At 48.6% G+C, this 23,495-nt stretch overlaps 2 long non-coding RNA genes across 6 annotated transcripts; one reads left to right on the forward strand and one right to left on the reverse strand.

Moving 5' to 3' along the window:
• The first annotated feature begins 341 nt into the window (after positions 1-341).
• LOC136290467 (uncharacterized) lies at positions 342-22,209 on the forward strand. Of its 3 annotated transcripts, none has more exons than XR_010721139.1 (10): positions 342-1,053; positions 2,124-2,245; positions 3,294-3,376; positions 18,112-18,152; positions 18,247-18,295; positions 18,393-18,454; positions 18,536-18,578; positions 18,778-20,316; positions 21,403-21,552; positions 22,056-22,209. It is a non-coding gene; the product is annotated as an uncharacterized lncRNA (long non-coding RNA). The 3 variants fall into 3 exon arrangements; XR_010721140.1 differs by having other exon boundaries at positions 22,109-22,209; XR_010721138.1 differs by having other exon boundaries at positions 21,403-22,209.
• LOC136290466 (uncharacterized) lies at positions 2,213-6,694 on the reverse strand. Of its 3 annotated transcripts, none has more exons than XR_010721137.1 (5): positions 6,609-6,667; positions 5,518-5,542; positions 4,307-4,389; positions 4,108-4,201; positions 2,213-4,035 (listed from the first exon to the last, which is right to left on the reverse strand). It is a non-coding gene; the product is annotated as an uncharacterized lncRNA (long non-coding RNA). The 3 variants fall into 3 exon arrangements; XR_010721135.1 differs by having other exon boundaries at positions 5,500-5,542; XR_010721136.1 differs by lacking the exon at positions 5,518-5,542 and having other exon boundaries at positions 6,609-6,694.
• Positions 22,210-23,495: the final 1,286 nt, after the last annotated feature.

Below are 23,495 nucleotides of genomic sequence, written 5' to 3' on the forward strand. Positions count from 1 at the left end.
CAGGGCCAAAAGGCAGGAAAAAGGCAAAGGAGCCCGGGCGCGTGGCAGCCGGCGGCCTGCGCGCGCGACCCCGACCACGGAGCCGCCCGGGCGCGATTTTTCGCGGCGTATGCAGATGTACGAACACGGGATGGAGGCTCAGCGGCGCCGCGGGCGGGTTCAGGCAGTCGATTTAGTCAGGCGCCTGTGCGAGCAGGCGTGGGGACCTTCCAGGTGCCACAAAAAAAAGATGGCGACTCGGCGCGACGCGCGACGCACTTGACCTTCCAAAGACGGCGGCCAAAAGGACGGGGGAAAATGCAATGGACGTTGGGGCAGTCTACCCGATTGCCTGCGCACGACCCCGACCACGGCGCCGCTCGGGCGCAATTTTTCGCGTCGTATCCAAGTGCGCGGGCACGGGCTAGGGGCTGAGGGGCGCCGCGGGCGGGTTCAGGTTTTTTATTCAGTCAGGCACCTGTGTGAGCAGCCGGTGCGGGGGGCCTTAGCGGTGCTCACACAAAAGATGGCGGGTCGACCAGAAGTGGCTTCACCCACAACCAACATGGCGGCGAGGAAGGATGGAAGCACGTCCTACCCCTTCTAAGGTGGCGACTCGGCGCGACGCACTTGCCCTTTCAAAGCTGGCGGCAAACAGAGCGGGAAAAAGGCAAGGACCCCGGAGGCGTCTACCCGGCTGCCTGCGCCCTGCCCTGACCGCGGTGCCGCCCGGCCGCGATTTTCCGCGGCGTTTCCAGGTGCGCGGCCACGGGCTGTGGGCTCGGCGGCGCCGCGGGCGGGCGGGAGCCGGGCCTGCGCCGACAGGCAGCGGCAGTGACGTCTCTCTGCCGAAGTCCTGCCGCGGTCGGCGGCCCAGGGGTGGCCCCCATCCCGCATCGGGCGCCCGGCCCGCCGCGTCCCCGCTGCTCCCACACACCAGCCCCGCCTCCCTCTGTCCCGGGGGGATGGAGGAAAACACAAAACATTAGGACAGAACAGTCGGCGGAGCTGCCCCGAGCCGTCCTCCTCCCGCAGTCGGCAGCCAAGAGGAGGCGGCTGCTCTCTACCGGCAAGGTAAGCGGTACGGAGGGAGCGGAGGGGTTGGCGGGGGGACAACCCCGGTTTTTCGGCCGGTGGGCGGGCGGGCGGGACGCGGTAGCGCTGTGCCCGGAGCTGGAGCACTCGCTGTCGCTGCTGGAGCCGGGCGGCGGCCGGGCCGAGCAGCAGCAAGCAACGAGAGCGGCGGACGGACGCGGCCCCCGTGCCCGTGGTGTTCGTGTGCGCCGGCTCGAGGCGGCCCGGGGGCCGCACCTGGAGCTGGGCGTTCAATGGCAAGGAGAGCGGGTGCATCCTGCTGCGCGGTGAGTGCCAGCTCTGCCACCCCCGCGGTCCCTCCTGCCATCCCTCCTTTCCTCCCTCCCGCTGCAGGTGTGGCCTCCTGCGTCGGCGCGGGCCCGGAGCGGAAGGTCTCCGAGCTCCCCGGAGAGTGCGGGTGGGGTGGGCCGGCCCTGGCTGGACACAGCCCCGGGGGAGTGGGGAGTTCCCGGGGAAGGCGCCGAGGAGAAGCCCGGTAAAGGGCCCGGAGTGCTCGTGTGCCCCCGAAACATTTATTTGGGGTGGTGTGCCAGCCGCTTATGGCCTAAGGCAGAGGGATTTCTCACAAGGACACGTAGTGAGGATGGACGAGGGGAACGGCCTCAGGATGAAGGGAGGCAGGTTTAGATTAAATATCAGAAAGAAAATGTTCCCTATGAGGGTGGTGGGGCCCTGGCACAGGTTACCCAGAGAAGCTGTGGCTGCCCCTGGATCCCTGGCGATGTCCAGGGCCAGGCTGGACGCTGGGGCTTGAAGCAGCCTGGGGTAGTGGAAGGTGTCCCTGCCCTGGGGGGGGGGGGGCGTGGAAAGGGAGGGGCTTTGAGGTCCCTTCTACAATTCAGTGATTCTGATGGTCTTGCTGAGGTCAGTCAGCCTGAGGAGCTGTTGCAAATTGAGGCTGAAAGATGAGTGCTCGTAAATTACACTGTGTAAAGCAAGAAGGAATGCTTAAAAAAATTCTAATGCATTATTTTTTTTTTTAGGAAAGGCATTGGGAGAGGTGCTTCCTTTTATTTTCTTCTGAACAAATGTTAATTCCTTACTTACAGCACGGTAGAAACCTTATTCTGCTCTGGCTGCTGAAGGACATTGGAGGCATCTCCAGGTGCACCTCCAGGCATCTTGACTCCAAGAGAGATTTGTTCTGTTTCTGTATTGACTCTGTTGAAAGGTAAACACAGAATGCTGATGGGTCAACCTGCCAGCTCCACTTCACTCAGCAAGCATCGCACGGAGGGTGCTCCTGTTATATCTCTGGCAAGGCTGGAGGTGGCTTTTTCTGCTGCTCTGTCCCAGAGTGGTTTTCTGTGTTGCTGCTGTTGGCATCGTACTGCTCAATTGTGAGGAACATACCTGTGTAAGGCAAATCCTAGGGGAAAACCCCAAACAAAACAACCAGGTCTGTCTTTTGCATGGGAAATTGCATTCCAGCCAGGAAAATATCACCGGGCCCAGGGCACAGGAAGGTTCCTTCCCATTTGATGGGAAGAGCACACAAACCAAGCAACAAATGGGCCTGGCTGGAGCCTGTTAGGGGTCAGCATTAGCAGTGGGAAGGGTGGCCAGAGGGGCTCAGGCAGGACTTGGTCTGGGCCTGACCTGCACTGGCCACATCTGCTCTGTCCTTACTAAGGTGGGTAAAGGCAAAATTTACAACTATGTACTTGAGACTCTCGCTCAGCTGTCTGAGAATCTATCTAGAAAATGGACATGTCCTTCGGTTTAGTCGGTGTATAGCACTTAAAAGTGGTCTTCAAATATTCTTCAATAACTGTATCCTGAATTAAGGCTCCACGCCAGAGTTCTTTTGTGCCAGCATATTTCTATGCTGGGTTTTTTTAATCTCTGGTGTTTTTCTGAAGTTCCCATTTATTTTGTTATATTGCCATGGATGTTCACCCTTGTACTCTGGACAGAGGTTTGGGGACTTTTTTCTTCATTCCACAGCTATAATACTTCATTTTTTTTTTCCCCATGGCAGTAAAATTCTCTAAAGCACTAAGCTGGCTGCAGAATGACATTTTCTCAGAGAGAGTAATGCTGCTTCTTCCAGCCAGCGCTGCACTGTTCTTGGTGTCTTGGTGCAATTTTTCTGTGTATCCTGTAGCCCCAGAATCCACAGCTGTCCCTCAGAGTTCTGAAGGAGTGCTGTATTTGGATTTTTGGCTTCAGAGTGGGAAGTGGAGGATCTGAACTGTGACATCTCGGCTCTATTCTAGGAACCCTGGAAAAGCAAGCTCTTCTTCGTGAGGAACTGCTAAGTCTTGAAAGCCGAGCTGTCTTGCAAGAGGTGCTGCAAAGGGTGAGATTTAACCTTATATCATTCTTTGTTGAAATCACCTCTGTGAAACCTTAATAGGCTTCAGCAGTTTCTGCAGAACAGCTGATTTCACCCAGAGCAATTCAGTGCGTTGTAACATGCACTGGACTGCTTCATGTAATTGGTATCTTGTGTTATGCAAGATCTTCAGCAACTTTTTCTTCAGTTTTCATGGTAATTAGCATTTTGTGTTTATCAAGCACATCATTAGGTTCCTATTTATGTCTCAGTAATTTGATATGTTATTCCTAGTCAGTTCCAATTCACTTCACCACATCTTGACTTAACTTTGAGTCACATTTCTTCTGCCTTTTGTGCAAATGGACTTAATGCTTTTGCTGTAACTTTGTATTGAGCAGAGAAATCGCCTTAGGCAGATCTAGTGGTCTCAGAGGCTGTTTCTGTAGCTTTGCTCAGAGCAGCAGCCCTGTGTTTTTTTCTATGCTCTCCACAAGCAGAGAAGCTACTGCAGCAACGCTCGTGCATCCCCTACCCTGGGAACAGAGAAATCGCTTTATGCAGATTTAGTTTTGTTTTTGCAGGCACTTTGCTCCTATCCAAAAAGATTAATATCACCTTATTTTGAGGTTTCAAGAAGTCACATCAAGTCATCTCAGTCACATGTTCCACATCAGATTTTCCTGTAAAAAGAAAGATATTTTTTTTTCAGCTCATTTCTTAAGCTGTCAAGAACACCAGGATCTCACACGTACTCGCAGAAATTCTCTCAACACTGTTTACTGCTTCTCTCTCTGCCAGGGCACCAACAAGTTCTGGGTCAGTTCTTGTTCCATGCTGGCCAGTGACCTAAAGAGATAAACGAAGGCACCATTATTCCTGCTAATTACAGCAACAGGCTTTTAACTTTCCAGAAGGTAAAGGCTTCTGGAAGCAGAAGCAGACACTCCTCACCTTGCTGGAGCTGATGGGTCCATTCTCTGCTCTGCTCTCACAAACCCTTCAGCCACACTGCCAAACCCAGCACTACTGCAGATCTGCAACACAACAGCAGTTTATCCACAGGGGGCTCCCCCAAACACACATTTCCCATCAGGTAACCAGAGCAGTTTATCAATGGGGGGCTTCCCCCAAACACACATTCCCCAACACATAACCAGAGTAACCCAAGTGCTGATTTTACATCTCCCCAAGTATGGCCAAAGCCCCATGTGCACAGGAACACCACATTCCTACACGGTGGCAAGAGAAACTGGAACAAACTTCATCCATTATTCCTCAGACAACAATTAATCCAATTAACCACTGTGCACATGCACTGCTTGGCGTGGGGGTCAATACACCTGCTTTATATGCTGAGCTGCAGAGGATAAACACAAAAATCCATCATGCTCCATAAATAAAACCAAACAGAAAAAACAACCATAAGAAAATTCCATACACTAGGAAATTCTTGCACATCTTTGAACATACCTCCTGAAAACTCAAAAAGCCACTTACAATAGGAAATATTCCCAAGCCAGACGAAAGTACCAAACACTGGACCCAGTACACAAAGTCTTGGGTGTAAAACCTTCACACTTCATGACAAAACTGAGAGAAGGAAAAAAGCTCCTCCAGGCAAGAAAAGTTAAACACTCTTTGCCCCCATGAGAAAAGCCCCCAAAACATACCACCAACCCAAAAGCCAATAAACCAACCCAAACGAACCCCAGCTGTCCTGAGCTCCATTTAATGTTCAGCATCTTCCCAGACTGAGGACACCTAAGGGACGTCTCACACACTATTTCCAACCCCTCTGCCCCTGCTTCCCTCTCCCTCAAGCACCATTGCCCTGCCCAGGGCTGAGAAAACCTAAACACCATAAAACAAAAAATGTAAGCTAACAGAAATAACTCACAGTACTCAAAAGCCATCTCTACTTCCAACAAGTAGCCCTCAGAAACTTGATGGCACCTTCCACAGAAATTCTGTTATTAAAGTCTCTTCATAAACCAACCAAGAACACAAACCTCAAAAGCTTGTTTCTTCCTGCCATGTTCTTTGAAGTTAAAGGCTAATTAAAGCGTCCATTACCAGACACCAGCCAGGCCCATACACCACAGAATCCGAAAGAGGGAAAAACAAAAGCAGGAAAACTTCTGTACCTTCCCCAAACAACACACCTGAAGAGTACACATCTCCCCTCACCTGCAAAAACACCAAGGCTCAGTGTAACTTTGATTTATAGAAGAGCTTATCACAAAAATTCTCCAGCAGGATGCAAAATTCCCCATGTTTTGTCTACCTGAACCATAAGAAACTATAAACAAGAGAGAAAACTGACACAGAACTGTGTTGGTTTAGATAGACAGGTATCTGCCAGGGAGGGTTGGAGTTTGTCTTAAAATGTAAGCTCTTCTCCCCCTTTTCTAAATTATCAGAAATTTGCAGTTAAAAGGCTGTCAGGCAAAGATTTTGGGAATAGGTACAGCAGTTTTTTACTAGGGATATAAAAAATACAGATGTTGTAGTACAGAAGAATAAGCAAACAAATAGACAAGAAATTTTAGAAAAAACTTTGACAGAGTCAGAAATATAACTTGATATCCTGTTGGTCAGGGTGTTGGAAGCAGTCTAAAGTAAGCCTTTTTGGAGTGGCAGATGTGGTTCTGTTGGAGTAGAGATGGTCTTGTTGAAAAAAAATGGGATCTAGTAATGGTGAGATGGGTCCAGTCTTCTAGGGATCCAGTGGAAAAACTGGATACTTAGTGGGACTGGCTCTTTTTTTATTTAGGTTAAGATGGTTTGGCTCCTCCTCCCTGTGTGGAGCAGCTTACAATAGTGCAGTGTAATGTGTAATGTCATTGATTAGCTCTTAATTGTCTATTAGCAGAAGACATTCTCATGGAAGTAGTGAAACAATGAAGAGAGATAAGTAGCACTCCACTATCTGATAAGTAACACTGACCCATTTGGGCAAAGATAAGCAATTCTGCTCCACCCAGATGGAATAGAATAATATGCTCTTTACAAAACCCATGACACAGAACAAACACAAAAAAACTCCAGTGTCAAAACCAGACCAAACCAAGCCCAGTTAAAGCAACATTCACCTCCCAACCACACACAAGAAAAGGTCTTGGGATTCTGAGGGAAACTCCAGCAAACACACAGAACAACAGCCCCACCGGTCACTGCCCACCATACAATAAACACTTAAGTAGAGTCCCCTACACACAACAGCTTATAGAAAAATGAACTAACATGGTCTCACCATACTAAAACATACTGGAGAAGCCACATATCTACACAGTTCTACTGGAGAGCTTCACACCAACCCACAAATCCCCAGTGCCTTCCGGGGCCCTTTTGAACTCCCACCTCGGCTTGCGATTGGCGGATTTGCTGAGGCATCGGCAGCGCTGATTGGACAGCAGGCCCCGGGAACCACCCCTGCGCCGCCCAGCCTGCACTGAGGGCCTGGGGGCTCCGCCCTGCCCTCAGCATCAGCCCTGCCCGATCCCGTCCGGTCCCGCTCCCCCGGCATTGGCCTGGGCTCTACCTCAGCACCGGCTTGGCCCTAATCGCCCCCAGCCCCACGCCACTGGCACGAGCCCGGGCTCCGCCCCAGACTGCCCTGGCCCTGCCCCAGACTCCGCCCTGACTTTGCCCTGGCTCCACCCCAGACTCCATCCCGGCCCTGCCCAACCCGTACTGAGGGCCCGGGGCTCTGCCCGCTCCCCCGGTTCCCCCCGGTCCCGATCCCCTGGCACCGGCCCCGATCACCCCTGACCCCGATTCCCTGGTCCCCCTCGGTCTCCGCACTGATCCCAGCCCTGATCCCCACCAGCCCGGATCCCCCGGCCCCCCTGGGCCCTCGCCCCAATCACCCTCAGCCCCAATCACTCTCTGCCCCGATCACCCGGCTCCGAGACTGGCCCAGCCTCGGCCCCCCCCCCCCCTCCCAACCCGGATGGTAGGTTTGTGTTTGGTTTGTGTCTGAGAAGTGGGATCTGTGCCAGAGTGGTGCTTTTGGGAAGAAAGTAAATCTGCTCCAGGGATCTGCAATAAAAGACTAAGAATTTATAAATGGTCTCCGTGCTTCTCTGTAATTCTGGGTGTTTGGATTTAGCCTGGGATTGTCAGCTAAGTCGTAAACAAGCCAACCAGGCTCCAAAACTCTCAATGAATGGTTGAAACACTTCCACAGAAAGACAAGTTAGCAACAATTGCATAAGGGAAAATTGTAAATGGAGGATAACGATTGCTGGGGAATTTCCTTAGGAATTATGGATCTCATGCATATGGACTTTCGGAGTTGGAATCCCAATTTCAGCCTTGGGCACCTGCAGGAGAAGAGGGGTCCTCATCCATAACGAAGAAAGCCCGGTGCCCCAGTGTGTCAGATACAATGAACTGTCTGGGGATGAGCAGCAAGTCCCCTCTGCCCCTTGGAGTGTCAGCAGCCTTCCAGCTGAGAGTTGTCACAGGATGTCACAGTTGTCACAGGATGATTGAGGGAACAGAGAAGCCCCAGGTGTGAGATGTAAACAGTGAGGAGGGAACAGACTAGCCACAGGTGTGACCTGCCAGGATAATGAGGGCAGCAGACCAGCTGCAGGTGTAAGCTGTTACAATGATGAGGGGACAGAGCAGCCACAGGTGTAAGCTGTAAAGGATAACGAGGGGGCAGTCTTAGCCAGGGGTGGTTTAAGAGGAGAGCCTGTGTTTGCTTTGGTGTTGGGCTGTGAGGGGGTTGTGTAGAGTTCCTGGGTGTGGTTTATGGAGTGGTGGGGAAGCCTCTTAGAGTGCCTGCAGGAGCATATGGTTATAGAGTATTTCTTTGTGCCAGACAGCAGCAGCAGCTAAGCTAGCATGGGTTTGTAGGGGGGATTTTTCTCCTTTTCAGCTTTGTTTTGCAAGTCTCTTCCTGGTGCTCCATGAAGAAAAAGGGATTATGGAAGGCAAAAGGAGTTTAAATTAAGTGACAAAACTGTTCTTCTGTTGCTGTCTGTGTTTAAACTGGGGGAAATTTCACCTGGATTTTTAATAAATAGTGGTACTTTATGTGGATTTAATTCACTATTACTTTCTTTGGTGGTATATGGTCTTTTGTTTGATTCTTTTGGTATTATTTATTACATGTAATTTGGTTTTTGAGTGAAGATAACTTTAGGAGTGGGTTTGTATTTGAGGTAGAATTAAGTAGCTTACTTTGATAGGCTTCTAGTATGTTGTCTTTTTTGTAACTGAAAAAACCATGTTATTCTATTCCATCTGTTGCAACTGGGTGGAACAGTGTTACTTATCAGATGGTGGAGTGTTGCTTATCTCTCTTCATTGTTCCACTAACCCCATGGGGATATCTTCTGCTAATAGACCGTTAAAGCTCATCAATGTCATGACACATTACATCATTGTAGGCGATAAGCTGTACTTGAATCATCCTGTCTGAGCATTATGCTAGGCCTCTAGGCCGTGGCACTGAGGCCTGTGAGGTTGTGGCACAGATAGAAATTAGTGCCAAGTGTGTGTCGCAGTAAAAGTATTCACTTAAGGTGTTGCAAGGGTCAAAGGGTTTCATAGTAGTTAACAAGTATAGTAATTGGTGTGGACATAGTAGCTACCTTAAACAGTTTATTAAACAATAAGTGTTTGCATTCTTTCCTGTGCCATGTACCAATGAGAATGTATCTAGAAGTGTAAACAATATAGAGTGTATAAAACCTGCCATCTTACATAGAATAAAGGAGAAACGTAGTAGTAATCATATTGGTTGGACCTGCATTTGCTCTGCCGACTCCTTTTATTATTTCGGGGTTTCCCCTGCGACTTCGCATCATGCTATTGTAAGATGCTCCACACAGGGAGGAGGGACCAAACCATCTTCACCTAGATAAAAAGGAGCCACAAGTGCCACCAGGTATCCAGTTTTCCACCAGATCCCCAGAGGAAGACTGGACCCATCTCACCATTACTGGACCCTTTTTTTTTTGACGGGACCATCTCTACTCCAACAAGACCACATCTGCCACACCAGGAGGACTTACTCTGGACTGCTTCCAACACCCTGACCAACAGGATGTCGGGTTGTATTTCTGACTCTGTTAGGGTTTTCTAGGATATTTTGTGTTTGCTTGCTTGCTTATTCTTTTGTACTACAACATTTGTATTTTTTTCATATCCCTAGTAAAGAACTGCTATACCTATTCCCAAAATCTTTGCCTGACAGCCTTTTAATTGCAAATTTATAATAATTTGGAAAAGAGGGGGAGGGGCTTACAGTCCAAGGGAGACTCCAATCTTCCCTAGCAGATACCTGTCTATCTAAACCAAGACATACATGTTATTGGGGTTTTGTTCATTGCATGTAGGGATTCAGATTGGGTAGGGTCAGCCTGGCTGCTTGAAGTTTGGGTGTTTTGTTAAATGCAGCTTTTAATTTTTTTCAAGTGTTTTCTGTTTAATGGTTTTAAAGTGGCTTTTAATAACTTATTGTGTAGCTTTATTTTGCTTGGAGATGGTGTATTATAAGGGATATGGTCTATTTATTTCATGTTAGGTTTCTTAGTTTACATGTTGGTGTCTTGGTTTAGGAAGACAGGTATCTGCTAGGTAAAATTACAATCAGAGGCTCTTTGGCAAAGATTTGGGAAATAGGAATAGCAGTTCTTTACTAGTATGTAATACAAAGCAAACAAACACAAAAAAAACTCTCTCCCTACTAAACAACTACAGCATTAATGACAAACGACAACAGTACCAAGAACCTTGAGGGCTTTGTTTCACAAAACCCAGGGCAGTTTGGTTTCGGTGTCTTTGCAGGATCCTCAGAGCACCAAGCTGGAACAGTGGAAAAGTCCCGGGCTGGTAGCTGGGATGGCAGGGTGTCCCGGCAGGCAGGGGCAGGATGTCCCGGCAGCGCAGGGAGTGCAGGGTCACGCTGCAGCAAGAGGAGCAGTGCCGAAGAAGCTCGAAGGCGAGGCAGAAAGCGCCTAGCTTCTCTTCGGCGTGCTTTGCGGCGGCTGAGATCCTCGAGGAGCGGCCGACACGCGTCTCCCGAACGCCGGAAGCAGAAAAAGCATGCAGCCGCTTCAAGCTGTGTCTTTTACTTGCGTTATCTCTTCTTTTCACTTTTTGTTCATCTCTTTGTTTCAGCCAAGCACTTTCAAGTATTCAACACCCGGTTCCTTTGGCAACTCGTGGGGAAAAAATTCCCCAGAGAAAGAAGGAACAAACCCAACTCTCAACATTATCCACCCCGAATTTTTTTCCTATACAAACATATTACATTGAGTTTTAACTATTAAAAATACATATATATATATGCAAATATGGATGCAGCCACATTGTCATGGATAGTTCACTCCAAAACAAGGTCCCCTTGAGGTATGCATCGGGTCTCTCTATCTTTTTGCATTACTCACCAGGTGCAACCTGGTCTCTGAGCGAAGACAATCCCACGGATGGGATTGTCTTTGCTGGAGGCAGGATTAATCCAAATAGTTTTTCTCAGCATACCTCTCATGTGTACCATTGGAACTTTATCTCCGTCTGTCTTTTGCAAGGGCTCAGATTGGGCAGGACTTGCTCGGTTGGTGGAACTTCGAGTGTTCACCAACCAGGTGGCTTTTGCTAAATTAGTATCCTAATTCTTAAAGGTTCTCTCACTTAGTGCTTTCAAGGTAGTTTTAAGCAGGCTATTGCACCGTTCAACTTTCCCGGCCGCTGGTGCATGATAAGGAATATGGTACACTCACTCAATGCCATGTTCTTTAGCCCAGGTGCTTATAAGACTATTCTTGAAATGAGTCCTATTGTCCGACTCGATTCTCTCAGGGGTGCCATGTCTCTACAGGACTTGTTTTTCCAGGCCCAGGATGGTGTTCCGGGCAGTAGCATGAGGCACAGGGTAGGTCTCCAACCATCTAGTGGTGGCTTCTACTATGGTTAGCACATAACGCTTGCCCTGGCGGGTTTGGGGAAGGGTGATGTAGTCAATTTGCTAGGCTTCTCCATATTTATATTTGGACTACTGCTTACTATACCATAAGGGCTTCACTTGCTTGGCTTGCTTGATTGCAGCACATGTCTCACAGTCATGGATAACTTGAGAAATACTGTCCATGGTTAAATCTACCCTTCGGTCTCGGGCCCACTTATAGGTGGCATTTCTGTCCTGATGACCCGAGGCATCATCGGCCTATCGGGCTAGGAACAACTTTTTCTTGTGTTGCCAATCTAAATCTATTTTTGACACTTCTATCTTGGCAGCCTGATTTACTTGCTTGTTGTTTTGGTGTTCTTCATTAGCCCGACTCTTGGGAACATGGGCATTTACATGGCGGACTTTCACAGGCAGCTTTTCTACACGAGTGGCAACGTCTTTTCATTTATCAGCAGCCCAGATTGGTTTTCTTCTATGCTGCCAGTTGGCCTTTTTTCACTTTTCTAGCCAGTCCCACAGAGCATTGGCTACCATCCACGAATTAGTGTAGAGGTAGAGCTTTGGCCACTTTTCTCTTTCAGCAATGTTAAGGGCTAATTGAACAGCTTTGAGTTCAGCAAGCTGACTTGATCTTCTTTCTCTTTCAGTGGCTTCTGCAACTTGTCGTGTGGGGCTCTATACGGCTGCTTTCTATTTACGGTTCATTCTCACGATGCGACAGGAACTGTCAGTGAAGAGAGCGTAGTGTGTTTCTTCTGCTGGCAGTTGGTTGTATGGAGGAGCTTCTTTAGTTCGTGTCACTTGTACTTGCTTCTCTTCGTCCGTGAAACCGAAGTTTTCTCCTTCCGGCCAGTTTGTAATTATTTCTAAAATCTCAGGGCGATTTGGGTTTCCAATACGGGCACGCTGTGTGATGAGGGCAGTCTATTTGCTCCATGTGGCATCGGTGGCATGGTGCGTGGAGGGAGCCTTTCTTTTAAACATCCACCCTAGCACTGGTAGTCGGGGTGCCAAGAGGAGTTGTGCTTCTGTGCCAATCACTTCTGAGGCGGCTTGAACTCTTTCATAGGCGGCCAAGATCTTCTTCTCTGTGGGAGTGTAGTTGGCTTCAGATTTTCTGTAACTTCGACTTCAGAATCCCAGTGGTCGGCCTCGGGTCTCTCTTGGCACCTTCTGCCAAAGGCTCCAGGACAAACCGTTGTTCCCGGCTGCAGAATAAAGCACATTTTTCACATCTGGTCTTGTCTTGACTGGGCCAAGGGCTACTGCATGAGCAATCTCCTGCTTGATCTGGGCAAAGGCTTGTTGCTGTTCAGGGCCCCAGTGGAAATTGTTTTTCTTGCGGGTAACTAGGTAGAGAGGGCTCACGATCTGACTGTATTTAGGAATGTGCATTTTCCAAAAACCTATGGCTCTTAGGAAAACTTGTGTTTCCTTTTTGCTGGTTGGTGGAGACATTGCTGTGATCTTATCAATGACCTTAGTGGGGATCTGCCGCCATCTATCTTGCCACTTTACTTCTAGGAACTGGATCTCTCTGGCAGGTCCCTTGACTTTGTTCTTCTTGATGGCAAACTTGGCTTTCAGCAAAATCTGGATGATCCTCTCTCTTTTCTCGAACACTTCAGCTGCAGTCTTTCTCCACACAATGATGTCATCAATGTACTGTAGATGTTCTGGAGCCTCACCTTTCTCTAGTGCAGCCTGGATCAGCCCATGGCAGATGGTGGGGCTGTGTTTCCACCCCTGGGGCAGCTGGTTCTAGGTGTACTGCACGCCCCTCCAGGTGAAAGCAAACTGAGGCCTGCATTCTGCAGCTAGAGGAATGGAGAAAAATGCATTGGCAATGTCAATAGTGGCATACCACCTCGCTGCCTTGGACTCCAGCTCGTACTGAAGTTCCAGCATGTCCGGCACAGCAGCGCTCAGCGGTGGAGTCACTTTATTCAATGCACGATAGTCTACAGTCAGTCTTCATTTTCCATCAGACTTGCGCACAGGCCAGATGGGGCTGTTGAAGGGTGAGTGGGTTTTGCTGACTACCCCTTGGCTCTCTAGCTCACGGATCATCTTGTGGATGGGGATCACGGCGTCTCGATTTGTCCGATACTGCCGACGGTGCACTGTCGAGGTGGCAACAGGTACTTGTTGTTCTTCTACCTTCAGGAGTTCCACTGTAGATGGGTTCTCTGATAGTCCTGGCAAGGTGTTCAACTGCTTAATGTTTTCTGTCTCCACAGCAGCTATTCCAAAAGCCCATCTGAGTCCTTTAGGGTCTTTATAATATCCATTCTTGAGGAAGTCTATGCCCAGAATACATGGAGCCTCTGGGCCGGTCACAATCGGAAGTTTTTGCCACTCCTTCCCGGTCAGGCTCACCTCGGCTTCAACCAGAGTTAGTTCTTGTGATCCTCCCGTCACCCCGGCAATGGAAATCGGTTCTGCCCTCACATGTCCGGATGGCATTAGAGTACACTGCGACCCAGTATTTACTAAAGCTTCATATTTTTGTGGCTCTGATGTGCCAGGCCATCGAATCCACACAGTCCAAAAAACCCGATTTTCTTGTGCCTCTTCCTGGCTAGAGGCAGGGCCCCTCTAGCACTGGTTATTATTCCCTTCTTGGACGTACATGGTAGAGGTTCTTTCGAGGGAATCTGACACAGCATTCTCACCTCCGTAATACCTGGCAGCTTGCTCATGGGAGGCTGAGGCTACCTTCATTCTAGTGGAACTTCCTCTGTTAGCGTTTTTCTCTTTGAGCTCACGTACCCGTGCTGCCAGGACAGAAGTAGGTTTCCCATGCCACGCTCTCATGTTCTCCCCATGGTCCCGCAGATAAAACCACAGGTCAGCTCGAGGGGTGTACCCTTTTTCTCTCGCTGGGGAATGTTGGCCTCTGATTCTGGGGCCTGTGACTCGCACCGGTGCTACATGGGAACTGTTCCTTCTCATCTCTTCTCTCATTTCCCTCATCTCCTCTTTGAGTTCCTTCACCACCGCAGAGACATGAGCCTGCATTGGGCCACTGATTATACTTTCATAATTTCTGAGCTTGTTGGCAACAGAACTCACTGTCTCTCGGTTATCCTCGGCATTAATTGTTGCGATGAATGTGGCGTATTGGGATGGTCCATGAGTTGCCAGATTCCACAACATGTGTCCTGTGCATTTAACCTTGTCGGGGTTATTATCATGCTGTCTGGTCCTCCCAAAAAGTACTTCCAATACTGCCACTTCTTTCAACTGTTGGATTCCTTCCTCAAGGGTCTTCCATCGCATTCTATTGTTGTGCTCTTGCATTCTGTCTCTGTGGACAAATCTCTCTCTCACACTCATTAGAAGTCGTTCCCAAAGGGGAAGGGGCCTTTGCTCTCTTACAAATACCTGATTTATACCTGAGTCCTGGGTCAAGGGTCTCAAATTCTTTGCTTTAGCACTATCCAGTTGCACACCTGTACCTATAAGGTCCCAGACTCGAAGTAGCCAGGCTGTATAAGCCTCACGTCCTCGTCGTGCAATATCTTTTTGCAGATTACGTAGACTTTCATATGTCAGGGACTCAGTGATGATCTCAACCTGTGGCTCTTCTGTGGACTGTGAGGACCTTCCTTTCTTACCCTTAATATCAGGATCTGACGATTTCACTTTACACTTCCTTGTTTCCACAGGGGCGACTGCTGCTGGCTGTGGCTGCCCTTGTGGTTCAGCTGGAACCTGGACAGTTGTAACATCTGTGGGTTCCACTGCTGCACCATCAGTCTCTGCCTTCTCGGGGCAGGGGGAGGGTTTTTCATGAGCTGGGGAAATGTACTCCCTCAGCATCTGGCCCATCTCATGTATTTCTTTTACCAGAGCCTCAACCCAATCCGGGTGGGTCTTTTCTGAGGCAGGCTGTGGGGCAGAGTCAGGCTCTGGGGTATCATCCCTATTCTGTGGGCTAGGTATCAGGGTGGTTATCCAGGTCAATCTTCCTTTATCTCTGAATGCTAAACAGAATACGCATATTAGCAGCACCAGCCATTGTATGATATCATTAGCATTCAGAGAAGATTTAAACCCTTCAAAAACTGCTGGGGCAGACTCAAAGAGATGGGTAAAGGGTTGGGAAAAAGAAACTTCCCCCGGTGTCATTTCCTCACAGTAGGTACCATTGTTAAAGTAACTCCAAAAACACACAGTTAGTGTACGATAGCCCTGAATCCATGTGCCTGCCTTCCAGAGGAAATTAAAAATCCATGAGTTCTTCACCTTATTAAGCCATAAAATAAACTGGATGACAGTCACAGTAGCCTTAGTTATAGGGCTCATGTTTAGATAAGGGCCTGCAAATGGAAGGAATACAGCCACAACCACATGCCACCCAAACCAGGCTAAGTTAGACCACATGATGCAGCCTAATGAGGTTTTTATATCCAACGCACACAAAAGAAAGTACTAGGTTAGTTAAGAACTGCTATTTCTCTTCCCTTTTCTTTTCTCAGTGCCCTCAAGCCCCACGTTGGGCGCCAAAATCTGTCTTGGTTTAGGAAGACAGGTATCTGCTAGGTAAAATTACAATCAGAGGCTCTTTGGCAAAGATTTGGGAAATAGGAATAGCAGTTCTTTACTAGTATGTAATACAAAGCAAACAAACACAAAAAAAACTCCCCCCCCACCAAACAACTACAGCATTAATGACAAACGACAACAGTACCAAGAACCTTGAGGGCTTTGTTTCACAAAACCCAGGGCAGTTTGGTTTCGGTGTCTTTGCAGGATCCTCAGAGCACCAAGCTGGAACAGTGGAAAAGTCCCGGGCTGGTAGCTGGGATGGCAGGGTGTCCCGGCAGGCAGGGGCAGGATGTCCCGGCAGCGCAGGGAGTGCAGGGTCACGCTGCAGCAAGAGGAGCAGTGCCGAAGAAGCTCGAAGGCGAGGCAGAAAGCGCCCAGCTTCTCCTCGGCGTGCTTTGCGGCGGCTGAGATCCTCGAGGAGCGGCCGACACGCGTCTCCCGAACGCCGGAAGCAGAAAAAGCACGCAGCCGCCTCAAGCTGTGTCTTTTACCTGCGTTATCTCCCCCTTCCACCTTTTGTCCATCTCTTTGTTTCAGCCAAGCACTCTCAAGTATCCAACACCCGGTCCCCTTGGCAACCCGTGGGGAAAAAATTCCCCAGAGAAAGAAGGAACAAACCCAACCCTCAACAGTTGGTTTGGTTGTTTTTGAACTGAGTTTTGTTGTTGAAGATTTTCTTGGTGGGTTATTATGTTTTCCAAGGATATATTTCCTGAGGTTTACAGTGGTGTAATTGGCTGTAGTGTGAGGTATAGGGGAGGGTTTTATTTATTTAGTGGTGGCTTTTATCATGGTGTGTAGTGTTTGTTTTGTGAGGTAATGTGATGTAGTTATTTTTTTAGGGTTTCCTAATATTTATAATTGGATTATTGTTTATTGTATTATAGGGATGTATTTATTTAGCTTGTTTGGCTATAGTATGTGTTCTATAGTTATGGGTAACTTGGGAGATATTGTTTATAGTTGAATGAATCTTTTAGTTTCAGGATTGGGGGGGTTCTGGGTATATATTTTGGAGGTTTTTCAGGGGATCGGACATGGGGGTTATTTTTATTATATTTGGCAGTTGGACTTAGAGTAGTAAGAGCTGGCTTTTTTCTGGTGGACTATTTTTTGTGTTTTCTTTTCTAGAGTTCATATCTTTGTGTGGTCAGGGTAGTGGTGTTTCTGGTGCAACTCTAAGCATCCATTATTGTTAGTGTGTTTTAGGTGGTCCAGACCTCCCTCACTGGCCGGCCAATGCATCTGCTGAGATCACACATTGATGTTTGGTTTTCTTTATGGTACCTAAGAGACAACAGCCCAGTGACAGCAGGAAATTCCTAGAGAGAGAAGTGGCCTTCTGTGCCGCCTGATGTTGATTCTCATCCACAGAGATAAGTGGAGGGCTCAGAGCCACAGGGGGCATGAAAGTGGGGTGCCCAGTCAGGGGTCACTGGGAGGGGGTTTTGAGTTAGGTTTGGAGATGGGGATGTCCAAGATATTACTCCTTCGGGCACATAAAGGGAAGGTCTCACAATGTTGAGGTGTGCAGGGCAGAGCAGACCCAGGGCATATCATGTCAGTTGTGCACTCTATCTTTTGGGTGTCTCATGCGGTGTGTCTTTTGCCTTAGCCCTTTGAGGGGCCGGTAGGAAGTGCTAGGCATCATTCTAAACATCTCCCTATTCCTTGGCCAGGTGCTGATACCATTCAACCTTGTGCTTGGACATTCATCGGAATCCAGCTCTCTTCAGAATCATCCAGTCCGATGTCTTTACAGGTCTTGTTCAGAGCTATCTCGACAGCTGTGCATTGCAATGATCCATTTGAGTAGATTAGGTCTTGTAAGAATGCAAAGATAGGTAGAAGATTCTGACCATAGGATTTTCGGGCATCCATTTCTGCGGTTCTTGGGATAAGGCATCCTGTTGGCATCTTCTTCCTGCAGGGTTCTCTGAGACTGGTCAGCTCACCTTCAGTTTTATCTCAATCATCTCATTCAGAGTTCTCTCAGTCCTCAGGGTCATTCTTCTTGCCCAGAGTTTTGTGTTCCTGTTGTGTCCCCTTGTTTGTCCTGTCCTGTGTAATGGGTGTCAGTGTGTGTTTGGCCCAGAGCTGCTCTGCCTTGCTGGCTTAGTCTGGGTGTAGGGGTAACAGGACAAGTCCCAGGGACTTGAAATTTATGATGTGTGGTGTAGTTGGCCTGTAGAGGGTATTCCTAGATTGACAGATGATGTCCAGAGCTGTCAAGGTATCCTGCAGCCCTTTGACTTTTGTCCTAACTTTGTTTCAGATGCAGATGGATGAAATGCGTGGCAGAGTACCCCATGCTAGGTGAGGGGGCTCCCCCGAGAAAGATCAGTCACTGTTTGTGTTTGCAGGGGAAGTGTGAATGGTGGCCATGTTACAGCTCTATTGTTTGTCTTAGATTTTAGGAAGTAAAGCCGGATCTCAGCAGTCAAGGTGACGTGGGCAAGGTGAGCAGTGACTGGTGGACAGAAGCAGTTGCTCTTGCTCAAGTCTCACTTGCTGGTGCAATTCTAAGCATTCACTGTTCTTTTGTTTTTATTTTAGGTAGCCCCCTTGCCTGATGTGCTGGCCCAGGATGCCAGAGGCCAGATGGGTGCAACATTAAGGTATACTTGGGGCATACTTCAGTCAGACTGGGGAGGTTGCTGTTTCACAGTAACTCAGCATGCTTTTTGCTTTCTTTGCAGGGGCTGCTGCTGCCCTCAGCATGCCAAGGAGTAGAGGCAGCGGGTGAGTTGGCCTTTTGGCAGGGTGACCCATAGGTGAGCAACAAGCTAAGCATTTACCTTTTCCTTTTGCTGGGTACGCTCTGGGCAGCCTCTGGAATGGAGTGAAGATCTGAGGGGGGAGGTGGGACAGCAGTGCGGAGGAGCCCCAGGGATTACTCTTCTGGAGGGGGATAGTCACATTTTCTGTTTTGAGATCCTAGGTAGCATGAAGAGGTGTGGAGGCAAGGTTTGGATACGGCAGCACCAAAGTGGATGCAGAGAATGTCTTGACATGCGTGGTGCTGACATGTTCATTTCTGTCAAGGAGGGATTTTGTCCACTCGTGTTCCAAAAGCTAAGTGTTGGGGCTGGTGGTCGAGGGAAGGGGAAAAACTTTTTCACTTGTGGGAGGTGATTTAAAGTTACGTTAGGCGAGAGGGCCCTAGTGGAATGATCCCCTCAGGAGTAAAGGGTGAGGGTTTCTCCTCAGCATCACCAGAGCCTTTGCCAGGCAGGGCAATTCTGACTCATCTCCATGTTCTAGGGAGCTTCACATTGTTGGCCTTCTTTTAGAGTCTACAGGGTTTAGGGTGCAGGAGGGTATTCCTGGCCCAGCACACCCTGGGATCCCTCCCCCAGGGGCATCCTGTTAAGTAGCAATGCCACTTTCAAGGTGTAGGGTAGTAGGGTTCAACAGGGGGAGTTTACAGTGACACACAGAGGCTAAGGGAGGACTTGAGCAGTAAAGGACTCAAGGGCTAGAGAAGGAAGGACACAATGAAAATCAGGGGTACAGGCTAGGATACAAGTTAGAGTACAGGTATACTGGCCCTCACAGCACTGCTACCAACACACTTTCCCTGAGAGCAGGTGCAGGCAGCAGCCTTAGTGCAGGAATATACCAGAAGCTCTGACATGTGCAGACACTGTCAGGCTAGGGCCAGGCAGGAAGCGATGGTGGGGAGCAGGATCCAACAGGGCTGGGGATAATGGGGGATTCCCTCCCCACCCACCCTGGGATTCCCTGTCTCTCTGCAGCCAGTGGAAGTGCTCCTGATTTCCCCCTCGAGGCGGCGGTTGGTAAGGCTTTGTGCCTTTGCCTCCGCAAAGAGTTTGGCTCTGTCAGCCTCTGCCCTGTCTCAGGGCCACATTTAGGGTAGGCAGGGAACAACTGTGGATGCACCTGTCGTGCTTGCAGGACAGCTTTTGGGACCCTAACGCTGAAGGGTGAACCTGGCTGCGAGGTGCAGGGCTCTGAAGAAGTAGGGTTCAGAAGGGGGGGGGAGGCATTTATAGTGACACACACAGAGGCTGAGGGAGGGCTTGAGAGGTAAAGGACTCAAGGGCTAGAAAGCACATAGTGAAAATCAGGGGTACAGTCTAGGATACAAGTCAGAGTACAGGTATACCAGCCCTCACAGCACTGCAACCAACACTGTGTTTCCCTGAGAGCAGGTGCAGGCAGTAACCTTAATGCAGGACAATGCCAGAAGTCCTGAGAGGTGCAGGCAGTAACCCTAAGGCCAGGGCTAGCCAGAAAGTAACACAGTGGTGGCAGAGTCCACAGGGTTGAGGTTCACTGGGGATGTCCACCCTGCGTTCCTTTCCTGCTCTAACCTGGGTTTCTCACACCCCTAGTGGAGGCTGTGGTGAAGAGGCTCAGTGCTAATAATGTCTCTAAGACCTTTGCACTGCAAAAGTCAGCCTCTGAGCACAGTTGAAGTGTGCTGCCTGCGGACCCAGGCATGCTTTAGGTGATGGTGAGTAACAGAATTGCTGCTTTTTGGCTGATGTGCTGCTAAGATTATGCTTTGATATTTTGTTTTCTTTTTTGTAGCTAAGAGACAGCAGCCTGGTGACAGCAGGGGTTTCCCAGAGGGAGAGGCAGCCATCTTTGGCACCTGGTGCGGATTCGCATCCGCAGACGTCTGAGAGAGGGCTTGGAGCCACAGAGGGGATGAAAGCGGGGTGCGGGGGCAGGAGTCACTGGGAGGGATTTTTTTGAGTTAGGTTTGGAGATAGGGATGTCCAAGATGTGACCCCTTAGGCTCCATCAAGGGAAAGTCTCATTTTTGATCACAATGCTGAGGTGTGCAGGGCGGAGCAGTCCCAGGGCATGTCGTGTCTCTTGTCTGTTGTGCACTCTGCGTCTTTTGGGCATCTTGTCTTTCATGTCTTTTCTCTTAGCCCTGCAAGGGGCCTATCAAAAACCCTGGCATCAGTCTTAACATTTCTAATCTCTGTGTTCCTCAGCCAGGTGCTTTTGACTTTGGTGCTCGGACACTCATTGGAATCCATCTCTCTTCACAAGCATCCAGTCCGATGCCTTTTCAGGTCTTGTTCTGAGCTGTATTGACATCTGTGCACCGCAACGATCCATTATTGTGGGTTAGGTCTTGTAAGAATGCAGAGACAGGTAGAGGATTCTGACCGTAGGATTCTCGGGCATCCCTCTTTGCATTTCTTGGGATAAGTCATCCTGTTGGTATCTTCTTCCTGCAGGGTTCTCTGAGCCTGGTCAGCTCACCTTCAGTTTTACCTCGGTCATCTCATTCTGAGTCCTCCAGGTCCTCAGGGTCATTCTTCTTGCCAGGGGCTTTCTGTCCTTGTTGTGTCCCCTTGTTTGTCCTGTCCTGTATAATGGGTGTCAGTGTGTGTTTGGCCCGGAGCTCCTCTGCCTTGTTGCTTAGTCTGGGTGTAGGGGTAACAGGACAAGTCTCAGGGACTTGAAATTTGTAATGTAGGGTGTAGTTGGCCTGTAGAGGGTATTCCTAGGTTGACAGATGATGTCTAGAGTTGTCAAGTTATCCTGCAGCACTTTGACTTATGTCCTAACTTTCTTTCAGATGCAGATGGATGAAATCTGTGACAAAGTGCCCCATCCCGAGTGAGGTTGATCCCCTGAGAAGATCAGTCGCTGTTCAAGATGAGTCATGTTGTATTTCACATTTATTGGCACTCCAGTGCAGGCCACCAGCATTTACAGCTTCCAACAAGTGAGTCCCTTGCTAACATCTCCTGGACAGCAGCTGGAGCCTGCTCCAGGCTGGGCTGAGGGAGCAAACACTTGGGACTGACACAGTTTCACACTGAGGGTACTTGGGAAGACGCTTAGCTTGTCCTGGATTTTTTTCTTTTTAGCTTTCTATAATGTTTTATGCGTCAACTTGGTAAAAATAAATGCTTAAGGACTGAAACCTGAGGGGCTGGCAGGTTATACACACCAAAGACACCTTTTTTTTTTTTTTTTTTAATAGTTGTGCAGCTTATATCTTAATTTTGAGACTCTTTTTTGGCCAACTTTATTGCAAAAAAATCGTATTTTAAAGTTAGTTGCTTCAATAATGAATTTATTGTACAAATACCCTCTAATGCCAGAAGGTTAAAGCACTGACACCAACGTGCCACCTTCTTAATTTTTCACAGCAAAATTTGATCTTTACTAAACTTAACAAATGACTTTTTTGGCTGCTAATAAGTTAATTAAGGTGTTTATTAGCTTTTGCTGCCCTTCACTGATGCTTTTCCTCTTCCGGGTTGTTGGCAAAAAAGAAGAGAGCCAGTAGGAAATGAAGCCACTGGAAGGCCTTATCCCAGCCCAGTGTTCCCACTTTTCTCTCTGACTCCTGGATAAATGCCTGACCGTTTGATTTCCTGCCTTTTCCAATAAATTGTTGCTTTCAGCTGAAGTGTGTCCTGCTATCATCCTCCTCCTCTTCCATGGATTTGTAAATAGAATTCCTGGCTTTTGCCAAGTTGAATTTTGTTATTCCAGAAATTGTGACTCTTTTGTTCCACTGGAACTTCCCAACTCTGCTGAGAGTTTCAGATGTCAAATAGAAATAAGATTGGAGTTTCTTTGAATTGTTCCTCCCACACAACACAGATGATTCTTGGACAGGAGTAACTGGACCTGTTGAATTCCCCCTTTCCTTTAAAATCAGAGCAGAGGAAGCAGATTTTAAATCATCATTCCATGAACTTCCACCAACTTCATGGCTGTTCCCAAAGTTTTCAATGCTAGAAACTCCTGAGCTTGTTTTCCAGGCAAGCTGGGATTCAGATGTTCTTCCTTCTTTTTATTTGATGTTTTTCCTCTCTCTGATTTTAGTAAGGGAATATTTATTCTTTCCACTTTCCATCCTAATTGGAATTTTTGTACATCTTAGAGCACATTTCCAAGGAACTTTACCCAATTGATGTTGGGAAATCAGGCATTGTTCAGCACCATATTCACAGAATTCTGGGAATTCCCAGGAAAACTTGCTAAGTGTTTAATTGCCATAATTAATCTCTTCATAAAGTTAAACTTACTGCATTTTTAATTGCTGACACCGCTAAAGTATTAGAGAGATGGGAAGTATGCTGCTGCCGCCACTGTGGTGGTGTCACAGAGCGGGGAACAAAGGGGCTGCCTCTGCTGTGGTGTCACATAGATGGGGAACTCTGGGGCTGCCAGGGCTGTAGTGTCACAGAGACAAGAAAGCTGGTCCTGCAGCTACTGTGGTGTCACAGAGGGAAACTCTTATGCTGCCACCACTGTGGTGAAACAGAGAGGGGAACTCTAAGGCTGCCCGTGCTGTGGTGTCACCGAGAGAGGAGAGCTGGTGGTGCTGCTGCTGCTGTGGTGCCGCGGAGAGAGGAAAGCTGGTACTGCCACTATTGTGGTGACACAGAGAGGGGAACTTTGGGTGTGCCTCTGACATGATGTCACAGAGAGGGGAAAGCTGCTGCTGCCACTACTGTAGAAACAGAGAGGGGAACACTAGCGCAGCCACCGCTGCGGCATCACAGAGAGTGGAACACTAGTGCTGTCACTGCTGTGGTGTCACAGAGAGCGGAACTCAGAAGCTGCAACCGCTGTAGTGTCACAGAGAAGGGAAAGCAGCTGCTGCCACCACTGTGGTTTCACAGAGAGGGGAAAGCTGGTGCTACCACT

The sequence above is a fragment of the Chamaea fasciata genome, unplaced genomic scaffold (assembly GCF_029207755.1).
Source record: "Chamaea fasciata isolate MVZ Bird 193981 ecotype frontalis unplaced genomic scaffold, bChaFas1.0.hap1 SCAF_6, whole genome shotgun sequence".
Lineage (NCBI taxonomy): Eukaryota > Metazoa > Chordata > Aves > Passeriformes > Sylviidae > Chamaea > Chamaea fasciata.